We start from the raw sequence: 12504 nt of genomic DNA on the forward strand, positions 1-12504 counted from the left end.
GAGAATGTTATGAACTTTTAGTTAATCAAAAGTAAGCTTAGCTTTACTGCATTTTTCTTTTCTTCTGCTGCTGAGTCCCACAACGTTTTCCTCATTTTCGCAACTCTCTTTGTAAAGTCCTTGCAAACACTGTAATACGTTTTCTTAAGTCTGGAAGAGTTGCTCTGAATTTTTGCTTTGTCCCTGTAGTCTGCCCCCTGAAAATTATCGGATGAATCTTACCAGCCAATCTCCGGCCAAGTCTATGTATTCTTTCGATTGAGCTGACTTGTACGACTAAAATGGCACTGACCACCTCATCGTTAACTTTCCTCAGCAGTATCTCTTCAGTCTCCTGATCATCCTAGAGCACGCCGCTAATTATCAGGTTATTGTGACGCGAGCGGTTATCCCGATAATCTACTTGATTAATCATACTTCTCGTTCCGTCATAGGATTTTGAGACGACGATTTCGAGGTTCTGAAGCCTGCTCTTCGTTTCATCGATGCTTTGTACTTTCTTTCGATTACCCAAAGTCGCGTGTGCTTAACTAACATTTGCGCTTCAAGGAAAAACACGGGGAAGCCGTGCTCATCATCAGTGCTTCAAACTAGTCATGTGTAAGTTGCATTGTCGGTAGTTTAGAAAGTATATATCTTTCTGATAATGCATCAGTTCTTTGCACTTTTGTAGTGTCATAGTCCCTGGAGTCTCTTCAATGTCGCCCGACATTTTCAGTAACAGGCTCGCCACCTAAAAACAACAAGACATACAGCGAAGAAACGTTTGTGGACACGGTAGCACTACAAGACAAGGATCATTACTGTGGAAACCGTATTTGTGGCCACTGACCTGCACGAAGGTTGGCATGTAACGTGACATCATTGTAGCCGCACTGCCGTATTCACTGAAGCCGATAAGCCATGGATCCGTATTTATAAGGAATAACCAAGAAATTGTGCGCAAGAAATGTGCGCAGAAGACGATATCTAGGTGCGGCCGCTCCGCAGTACGGCCAGTACAGCAGCCCCCGGATGATTCGCTGGAACCATTATGCACGAGAAAAGGTCAATATGAAACGGCGTTGTTGCAATGCACGAAAATCGGGTCGACCAAGCATGCCACCACTCCGTTTGAGGCGAAGCTCAGGACAGCGCAGAAAACCTGCACGAAGAGCGACACTTTAGGTGATATCGTTGTAGCAGTGCTGCCGTGTCCATGTGTTGTCATAATGCAGGAATTGTGGAGAAGCTATGCTCAAGTGCAGTTACTGCTCAACTCGAGGAACAGCACTTGCAGCAAATTTCGGCAATCAAAACGGCTCTCTAGGTTCTGTTTTGCAAAACAGTGGTTTCAGTAATTCTAACAGTCAACATTGAATTTAAACTTCATCCTGTCTCGACGGAGGTCCATGTGATGACAGGCAGCAGCCTTTCAGCAGAGGGAGCGTGATATACGTGGTCTTTTTCTTTGGTTGTTTAAACCAAAGGACAATAGGGACACAGCTGCGAGCATCACTTTGAACAATGCTATGTTTAGCTAACGCTTATTCACTCTAAGCCCCCACCCCAATTCCCTAACCTATTTATTACCATACACTTTATCACTTCGTATTCTAAGACACAACAACAAATAAACCATGTATGTGCTTTTCCCTACATTTGGAAAGGAATTGAGCAGCACCTAATGGGCCCTTGGCGACCACTGTCTAAAGCTTCTTACGCACCATGGAACATGCCCAGAACATGTCCACAACTCATTCCTAAATTGCTGGAAGTCTCTCCTTCTTCCTTACGTCACTTGCCTTTATAAATTAGCTTTCTAGTTGCTCTTGTTTAAGCGTGGAGGATCACATTTTCGGGGAATGACATGTCCAAATTTAGGGGTAATCTATTTTTTTATCATCATGACCATCACCAGACTGGCTACGCCCATTGTAGGGCAAAGGTCTCTCTCATATTTGTCAACTAACCCGGTCATGTGCTTAATGTGGCCATGTTGTCCCTGCAAACTTCTTAATCTGATCCGTCCACCTAACTTTCTGCCGCCCCCTGCTACGCTTCCCTTTTCTTGGAATGCAGTCCATAACCCTTAATGACCATCGGTTAACTCCCCCTAATCACATACCCTACACATGCCAATTTCTTTTTCTCGATTTCAACTAAGATACAATCAACCCGCATTTGTTTCCTCACCCAATCTGCTCTCTTTTTATCCCTTAACGTTACACCCATCATTATTCTGTACATAGCTTACTGTGTCGTCCTCAATTTAGGTAGAACCTTTTCGTAAGCCTCCAGGTTTCCAGTACCTGGTGTGTCTTACCAGTACTCACCTACGGGGCCTCCTGCCCCGTAGGTGAGTACTGGTAAGACACACCTGTTATCTTGAGGGATAATGACAACCTTCTGTTCATGACCTGAGAACGCCTGCAAACGCCCCCCCCCCCAAACCTATTTTTATTCTTTTGTTTATTTTAGTGTCATGATCCGCACCCGCGGTCACTACTTGCCCTAAATAGATGTATTCTCTCACCACTTCAGTGTCTCGCTGCCTATCGTAAATTGCGGTTCTCTTCCGAGAATATTAAATATTACTTTAGCTTTCTGCAGGAACTGAATAGTCTGCTATTCTATTTGCTCTTGGTCTCGAATACTCACTACTCGTAAATAGCAAATTTTTAAAAATTCTTTTCGAATATCCCAAAACACTAATGAAACATAGCGTTTGAGCAAAAGTACGGTACATTGTCACCTCGAAGGACTTCGTATAGACATAGCACGTGGGAACTTGTGTAGTAGAGCAGGCTACATCACTTAGGTGGCTGTTTTTAGAGGTTGTACAGCAATCATCCACCCTTACTAAAGGGTCATGTGCAAATGAGGACAGTGCGTCTTTGCTTCTCTATTTGTGATTTTGCTGCACAGCTCTTCAAAAGATAGTATGCATGACAGAAACAACATATGAAGCAACAAAACCTTTTTATTATTTGCAGTTTTACACATGGCTTATTCTTGTATGCAGGATCAAGTGGCATAAATTTTTAATGTAAATAAACTTACAAACGTTCTATGGCGATACTCGCAAACTACTACAATGACAGCCACCAAAGAGGTAAGAGAAAAATGAGTTTTAGAAAAACCCATGGGGCGACCACACAATAAGATTTTTTTGTAGAAAGCCAAGAAGGTTGAAGCACCTCCAGTGTGATACTAGGCGATGCGTCATTCTGAAAAGGTTTTTTCCCATGTTTCGTTGCCACGACAGATGCACGGCAGTGAACCCGAAAGGGTAAGAAATGTAATTACACTCACGTATGGTTCTTAGAAGGCTGAGAATTTCGTCGTAAATGTCACATTCTGACTTTTTCAGGATAAATGGCTTGGTAGGAAACTCCAGAGAATCCCCATTATACAGCCATTGAGGCAGGAAACAGTTCACTATAAACAGTATTTACTTTAAAGTAGAGTCCTTACAAAGGCATAGCATGGCGAGACGTGCACTCCAGTTGCATGTCAATTCGTAAAACGCAACTTGAAATGAAACCGGACTCAATTCTTGCTGAATGACACTATAGTATGTGGAGCATGGAGAAGCACAATGAAGTGCTGCCCATTTTCATTATGAAAGTTACAAGAAATTATTTTAGTTGACCGTAGTCCACAAATAAGGTCTCTTCATGAACGACATGATGTATTTTTTCACCATTATGTCTCTTAGCAAGCAGAGTTCACATTTTTGACATCGATGATATTCATAAAGTCATTTTGCTACAGTGTGCCATTCCGCTTTGCCAGTCTCCACATTTGGCACTTAGTTGAGTCCTGTGCCAGATCGAATAAATTTAGGTGCTTGTACGGAATCTGTACGCGAGAAAAGTTGGAATAAAGCAAAATAAAAAATAAATGAATTACACTATAACCAAGGCGTACTGGTTGCCAAACTTTCGCATGCGCAACTTACTTTCTAAAACTTCTGGCTTTTTGCTGTTTTTGCAGGCTTCAAGTGTCGCAAATTTCACGGTACCAACATGTCTTACCTTAACACCACCCTGGGCTCGCTTCTCGCATGGGATCTAAAGCTTCTGAATAGCCCCTTTTGGACAAGTCATACCAAAACACAAGTGTTGTGCTTTTGTCTCTCGACATATGTATGTTCGGTTATGTTTGTTACCTTCTTCCGCAAGCGGGATAACCGAAAGTGGACGTGGATGAGCCCGAACGGCAAGACTAGAAATGAAATAGACGTTCTACTCTGCGCTATCACTGGCGTTATACAAGATGTGGACGTGCTCCGTAAGGTGCCCTGCTGGGACCATAGGATGGTAAGAACTCGAATTAGCCTAGACTTGAGGAGGGAATGGAAGAAACTGGTACATAAGAAGCCGATCAATGAGTTAGCGGTAAGAGGGAAAATAGAGGAATTCCGGATGAAGCTACAGAACCGGTATTCGGCTTTAACTCAGGAAGAGGACGTTAGTATTGAAGATATGAACGACAATCTCATGGACGTCATTAAGGATTGTGCAATTGAAGTCGGTGGTAACATCAGTAGACCGGATGCCAGTAAGCTATCGCAGGAGACGAAATATCTGATCAAGAAACGACCATGTATGAAAGCCTCTAAACCTACAGCTAGGATAGAATTGGTAGATCTTTCCAAGTTAATCAACAAGCATAAGTCAGCTGGCATAAGGAAGTATAATATGGATAGAATCGAACATGCTCTCAGGAACGGAGGAAGCCTAAAAGCAGTGAAGAAGAAACTAGGAATAGGCAAGAATCAGATGTATGCGTTAAGAGACAAAGCCGGCAATATTATTACTGATATAGAGGATATAGTTCAAGTGGCTGAGGTGTTCTATAGAGATTGATACAGCAGCAGTGGCACCCACGACGATAATGGAAGAGAGAATAGTCTGGAGGTATTCGAAATCCCAAAGGTAACGCCGGAAGAAGTAAAGCAAGCCTTGGGAGATATGCAAAGGGGGAAGACAGCTGGCGAGGATCAGGTAACAGCAGATTTGTTGAAGGATGGTGCACAGATTGTTTTAGAAAAACTGGCCACCCTGTATGCGCAATGCCTAATGACCTCGAGCATACCGAAATCTTGGAAGAACGCTAACGTAATCCTAATCCATAAGAAAGGTGACGCCAAAGACTTCAAAACTTATAGACCGATCAGCGTACTGTCCGTTGCCTACAAAGTATTTTCTAAGGTAATCGCAAATAGAATCAGGAACACCTTAGACTTCCGTCAACCAAAGATCCAGGAAGGATTCTGTAAAGGCTACTTAACAACATACGACATTCCCACTATCAATCAGGTAATAGAAAAATGTGCGGAACATAGCCAACCTTTATATATAGCTTTCATTGATTACGAGAAAGCATTTAATTCACTCGAATCCTCAGCAGTCGCCGAGGCATTACGGAATCAGTGTGTAGACGAGCCATGTTGAAAAATACCGAAAGATATCAATAGCGACTCCGCAGCCACCGTAGTCCTGCATAAAGAAAGCAACAAAATCCCAATAAAGAAAGGCGTCAGGCAGGGAGATACGATCTCTCCGATGCTATTCGCAGCGTGTTTACACGAGGTATTCAGAGATATGGATTCGGAAGAATTGGCGATAAGAGTCAATTGAGAATACCTTAGTAGCTTGTGATTCGCTGATGATATTGCCTTGCTTAGTAACTCAAGGAACCAATTGCAATGCATGCTCACTGACCCGGAGGGGCAAAGCCGAAGGGCGTCGCTAAAAATTATTTTGCAGAAAACTAAAGTAATGTTTAACAGTCTCGGAAAAGAACAGCAGTTTAGGATATTTAATGAGGCACTGGAAGTGGTAAGGGAATACATCTGCTTAGAACAGGTAGTGACCGCGGATCCGAATCAAGAAACTGAAATAATCAGAAGAATAAGAATGGGCTGGGGTGCATTTGGCAGGCAGTCTCTGATCATGAACGGCAGGTAGCCATTATTCCTCAAGAGAAAGGTGTGTAACAGCTGCGTCTTACTAGTACTCACATACGGGGCGCAATGCTGGAGCCTTACGAAAAGGGTTTTATTTAAATTGAGGACTACGCAATGGACTATGAAAAGAAGAATTATAGGTGTAACGTTAAGGGATAAGAAAAGAGCAGATTGTGCGAGAGAACAAACGCGAGTTAATGACATCTTAGTTGAAATCATAAAAAATAAATGGGCAGGACATGTAATGAGGAGGCACGACAACCGATGGTCATAATGAGTTACCGCCTGGATTCCAAGGGAAGGGAAGCGTAGCAGGGTACGGCAGAAAGTTAAGTGGGCGGATGAGATTAAGAAGGTTGCACGGACAACATGGCTATAATTAGTACATGGCCGGGGTAGATAGAGAAGTATGGGAGAGGTCTTTGCCCTGCAGTGGGCGTAAACAGGCCGATGATGTTTGTTACAACAGTCTCCTGAAGAGCCGAAATCGAATTTCTCAAACGAGCGTATAAATGTCGTGGCTTTTTAAGCACTGACATATTTATTTCGATTTTAGTTGTGTTGTTTATGCTGGTCACCTGAAAAGCCCACGTTAGATGAATCAGACAAGGGGGAGGGGGGGGGGGTGGGGAGGGTATTTCGTAAGAGTCCACCTCGTGGACTGTTTATTTCGGCCGCTCCGTTACGAGAGAAGAGGCGACGAGCGGCCCTAGCCAATCAGCAGCGGACGAAATGAACATTCCTCTAGGTGTTCGCTTACAGAATACCCCCTTCCCCCTACCAGCATACAAGTGTTGTGCTTTGTAATTCTTCGCTACATTATTATGTTAATAATGTAGTTATCTTGATGGCAAAGCACCCAGTTTTCTTAAAAACTCTTGCATTATAGCGCCCATTTCAAGTTTGCTTGGTACGCAAAATTGATAGGATGATAAATTTTTAGAAAAATTTGGTTTCATACATACAACTGTGTAATTCCATGTCAAATCAACCAGTATTTTTTAACATCACAGATATAGTTTAAAAAATCATTTGTTTGTTCATGTTGCGACCTCTTTATCCCCCACCCCATTACTCTTCCTTCACACAAATTTTCCAGTATATTGGAAAAGGGGAATTGTTCTTGCCCAGCTAAGCCAGAAAGCACTGATCGACGTTTCGGCTCAAAGAGAAGTTGTATGATAAAGGTATTGAGATGGTGTTCATGTCAAGACGATGAAGTGGTGTGACTGCCAAAATTGCAAAGTTAGAATTTTTTTCTCAGAATGCATGGAAATCCACAAGGCACAAAATAAATAAAGAATGAAGGGCTGGTTGATACAGTATAGGTGCAAAACATTTTAAGCCTTGGAGATGCAGTCGATCGATTTTGCGAAAATCTGTGTTGAAGGTAAAAGAAACATGTCTGGTGATCAGCGTAAAAGTATGTGATACATCATTACATAACCCTTTGTATCTGCTAAACATATCAAGTTACAGAAAGGTATTGCTTAACTGCCAAAAATTATTCTTTTGCAAGGTTCGTTTGTCGATCACACACACAGCATAAATTATGAGGGCTTGAAGCATTCACAGTCGAGAAACTGTGAATGCTTCTTTTTTTATCAATACGAAGGCAAGCGACATCATGCGGCCCAATCTAGACTCCTATTGTATTTTTAGCATGATCGCAAAAAATGTTCGCAAACCTCATTTGACCACACCAGACTCAACACAGCACATACCACTTTCACAGCCGAGCATAATAGGCTGTCACACAGCGGTAACATTCAACGCCACACGAATTTTGACATGCTCGTGTAGGCTTTATGTTTCAATCGTGAAGGTGTTTTCTACTTGCATCGGCATATGACAGTCCTTGGATTGCAGGGAGCAGGGCCCAAAGTGTGCTTCTTCCTGTATGCCGCAATGCATGTTGATATGTCGCATTGCGTTGCAGTATGACATGTGTTTTAAAATGCTTTGCGAGAACGACATCAGTGCTCTTTCTACATTTACTGGCTACATCAGGGCGAATATTTTTGTAAACTGCAATAAGCATATATTTCGATGCTGCGGACTACCTAACGAATTTGACATGTGTTGTGAGCAATGGTTATATGGATTATGCAGCCCACACCAAGCCCAATGCTCGTTACGTTAGCGCGTGCGTCTCTTGGCAATAAAACGCAGACGACAACACCCCTTGTCTGTCATCTGTGTTGCAGACGAAGCCAACTTGGTCGTCTGCATTTCCGGCCGGCAAGCTTGTGCGCATGTCGGAGAAAAACCGGTGCTGATGCATAAGCTTAAACAAAACCTTTTTGCATTTAGCAATAATACTTTCTTCTTTAAATATTCTAGAGCTATTTAATAATGTATCGCATGTTTTTAGGCCGAACACTAAAGCTTCTATTTTGACCTTGAACACGAAACTTCTTGCATAATATTGAAACTGTACAGTTTAATGTACAAATAATTCTTATTTTTTATCTGCATTATGCAGAGGCGGACATTACTGGCACAAAAAATTAAAACACACATACAACTGATTTTCACAAATTTAGGAATTCACTTATTGCATTATGGCACGTATTGAAATTTACAAATTGTAGGCAGTCTGTTTGAAAGATGTATTCACCTTAAATTAATTTTAAAGATAACAATAGTTTTGAGGTTTTCCTAGAAATATGGAGCAAAAAACATGGGCATTCAAGTTGATTGCATGCATGAATAAGTGGAACAACAGTGTATTTTACGTTCAGTTTGATGGCATGTATCTTATCACTGGCGTCATTCAGAAAATTCATTGTAAGTACATACACCTTGTAAAAAACCAACTGCAATTCCTAAATTATTGAATTACAAAGCTCAATTTTTATTGTTTATTTTATTATGTGTTTCGATTTCACGTGCAAGTAATGTCTGGCACTCTGTATATTCCACCTTCATATGGATCTTTGTTGGCTGTAACAGCCAGTCTAAAAATTCCTAAAACCTACAGATCACTGTCATGCATATCACTGCTGCGTGTTGAAGTGAATCGTGATGTGGCTCTAAATACACTGGCAATCTAATGAAGCAAGTACCTTTTTTGAGCGTTCTTATTTATTGTGATGTCAATCTGCCTCGAAATTTATTCATCTATGTGTTTATGTTTTACAATTTATTTGTTTTCAAGAATGTGCTTAAATTGAGGGCCACAAAGACCAAATGTGTCAGTATTCACTTTTATTATGGTGTCAAGGTACACGCAGGTTGTACTTTACAATACCTTTTAAGACTCTCCTGACATGCTCATGCTAACATTGTTTTACATTTACACAGATGATCGTTTGTAAATAAACACTTCACGTAGGAAAAAATGGTTTTGTCTGCCTCAGTTCGGCACTGTGGATTTGGTGCTTCCTTAAACTAATAGGAAAACTGGCGTGAGACTTCTGCTAAAGCAAAGGTGTTATCGCTTTTCCTGCGTGCTTCAGCCATCGTCATCCCCGCACTCAGCCGTCAAAGAGGTAGGCAGGGAAGTGGCGCGTAGGCAGGTAGGCACCAGGGCGTTAGGAGGCTGGAGAGAGGTTATAAGCAAAGAAGAATGTTACAGTGTCTTCTGTTGCTCCACCAAAATGCGAGCTGGCTTCACAAGCGTTGTCCTACTTAGAGGCCGTGTCCCTGATGTCATCGACCGAGTTTGCTATACCAAGGCGTTATCGCTTTTCCTATGTTCGCCAGGTCATGCTGCGTCGTTCTTCAACCTTCAGCATTCCTGCACTCAGCCGCATGACAGGTAGGCAAGGAACTGGCGCCCAGGCAGTTGGATAGCAGGGCGTTAGACGGCATGATAGAGGTTTTAAGCAAGGAAGGCTGTTTCTGTGTCCCCTGATGGTCCATCGAACTGCGAGCTGTCGTCAGAAGCGTTGTGCTTCTTGCGAGCCGTGTCCTTGTTTTCACCGCCGTAGTTTGTCGCCGCGAAGGTCTTATCGTTTTTCCTACGATCGCCAGGCGATGCTGCGTTGTTCTTTATCCATCGGCATCCCTGCACTCAGCCATCAGAGATGTAGGCAGGGATGTGGCGCGCAGGCGGGTAGGCAGCAAGGCGTTAGGCGGTTGGATAGAGGTTATAGAGGAGAGATAGAGAGAGAAAACATTTATTTGTCATGAGATTGGGCGACTTCCTCACAGGGTTGAGCCCTTAGGTCAGGGCCCCATTGGTTCGCGCCACTCCGCGTGCCCGCCGGGTCAGCCGTCGCTGCTGTTGCGGGTCTGAGTTGGTCAGCACAGCCTCCCAGGAGGAAGGTGAAGGTGAAAGAATAGGGAAGTAGCCCGGAGGCGGTGGACACTCCCAGGTGCAATTATATACTGTGGGCTTTGCTCCACAATAGGGACACTATAAAGGATATTGTGTGGGGTTGTAGAGGTGAAGATGTAGAGGTGAAGACGTCATCGACACAACGCTTAAAAGTCCTGGACCCAGCTTTCCTCGTCAGTGGGCGAGACTGCAGCAGCACCAACAGGATGCTTAATTGCGTCTTGTTTTTCGTGCAGGTACGTTACTTTAAAAACGCTCATTGTTTGAGTTCAGATGATCGTTGTTTTCTGCTGCTCTCTTGCCCACAGAGCTTTTTGTCTTGTTTTATGCATGCACTGTTCTGCGCAAATCGGCTTGTCCTTAGAGGTGATATAGAATTAAATGCCGGTCCCCCGAGAAAGACGATTCGTAACACCGGTAATTCAGACAAAACTTCGTGTTCATCTGCTGAACCTGATAATGACTTGAACAATATTTCCGGAATGCTGACAGAACTCTTGGCTGGGCAAAAAACGATCGCTCGAGACATCGCTGACATCAAGGTTTTTCAGCAAAGTGTTAACAAGCGTTTTGATGCTCTGGAATCCCGTGTGGCCGCTCTAGAAAAAACTAGCGCTGATCCTAAAGTCTCATTTGACCATTCTGGTTCTGACGTACGCTCTTTATCTCAGGCTGTTTCGGAACTAATTAAAAAAAATGATGACCTTGAAAATCGCTCGAGACGCAACAATATAATTTTGCATGGACTTGGTGAACACAATGCCGAAAACACAGATACGCTTTTGTCTAATGTACACCAATTTTTCACAGAGAAACTTCAAATTGAATGTCCGCCCATCGAACGTTGTCACAGAATTGGCACCAAACGTGAAGGTAGATCACGCCCAATTTTATTACGAGTACTGGACTTTCGTAACAAAGTAGAAATAATGAAAATTGTCTCAAAGCTGAAAGGAAAAAAAAATTTACATAACTGAAGATTACTCGGCTAATGTACGTGCCATTCGCAAAAAGGTATGGGCAGCAACCTCTTCTTTTCGTGACCATGGCTCTGTGGTGAGGTTGCGTTATGACCATGTCTTTATAAATGGTGTCCGCTACAGGTGGAATGATGCAGCTAATGCCCTAGTTGACGATTCAGGTCTCGCTGTAAACGCCGTAGTGAATAATTCGAGCCTTTCTGACAACACTCTCCCGGCCACGTCATCTTCACCTTGACAAATTCGCGACTCTTACAAGCTTACTTTCTTGAACTTGAATGCAAGAAGTCTAGTAAATAGGTTCCCGCTGTTTCTTTCCTTGGTAGCCTCCTATTCCCCTCATTTCATTGGTGTCACAGAAACATGGCTTCAAGATCACATATATGACTCTGAAATCACTCCACCCGGCTATGTAGCTGTCCGATCAGACCGCAAAACTGGTAGGGGAGGCGGTGTCGCCATTTTTTTAAAATCGGATTTAAAGTTTTCAGTTATCTGTCCTCCAGCAGATCTTGAGTCTATTTGGTGTAAATTATACCTAGGCAAAAAAACAATCATAGTCTCTGTTTTCTACCATCCACCTGCCTCCTCACCTGATAACATTTTTCTTCTCGCTGATTACATCAACACGCACAGTTTTCATGCATCTAGCTTTCTAATGGGAGACTTTAACACACTATGTTATTCACTGGGCCTCACTATCGCATCACAGTTGGTTAGGCAGCGAACTAATTAACTTTTCTTTATCTTTTGGGCTTACACAAGTAGTCAATGGCGCAACAAGACAAAACACACTTCTTGACCTGGTGTTCATTAGTTCAGACCTTGTTGATAAGCTGTCTGAGTGTGAAATTACTGACGGCATTTCAGATCACAGGGCAGTGTTCATATCGCTAAACTGCACAGTTTGTAAACCGCGTGCCGAAATTCAAACTTTTTTCGACTTTAATCACTCTGACGACACGTCTATTCTTGATGTCTTATCAGAACGTTTTGAATCGTTTTGCAAACTTAGTAAAGACTGTGACGTGAATACATTAGTTCGCCAATTTGAAAACATTATAAAGCTGTGTATTCAACGCTTTGTTCCGTTAAGAACTAAGAAAAAAAATCGTGCCCTCCCTTGGATGACTAGAGAAATCTTGCAGTTATCACGCCGCGTTAGAAGACTGAGACGCTCAAAACGCAGTAATGGCGCTGATGCAATTGCTAGATTCACCTCTACCAAAGAGGAACTAAATTTGAAAATGAATACGGCCAAAGATTTTTTCTTTCATATCGAG

General features: G+C 42.7%; 1 pseudogene; it reads left to right on the plus strand.

The window, feature by feature from the left end:
• The first annotated feature begins 10723 nt into the window (after positions 1 to 10723).
• LOC135907554 (uncharacterized) lies at positions 10724 to 11459 on the plus strand (annotated as a pseudogene).
• Positions 11460 to 12504: the final 1045 nt, after the last annotated feature.

The sequence above is a fragment of the Dermacentor albipictus genome, chromosome 8, assembly GCF_038994185.2.
Source record: "Dermacentor albipictus isolate Rhodes 1998 colony chromosome 8, USDA_Dalb.pri_finalv2, whole genome shotgun sequence".
Lineage (NCBI taxonomy): Eukaryota > Metazoa > Arthropoda > Arachnida > Ixodida > Ixodidae > Dermacentor > Dermacentor albipictus.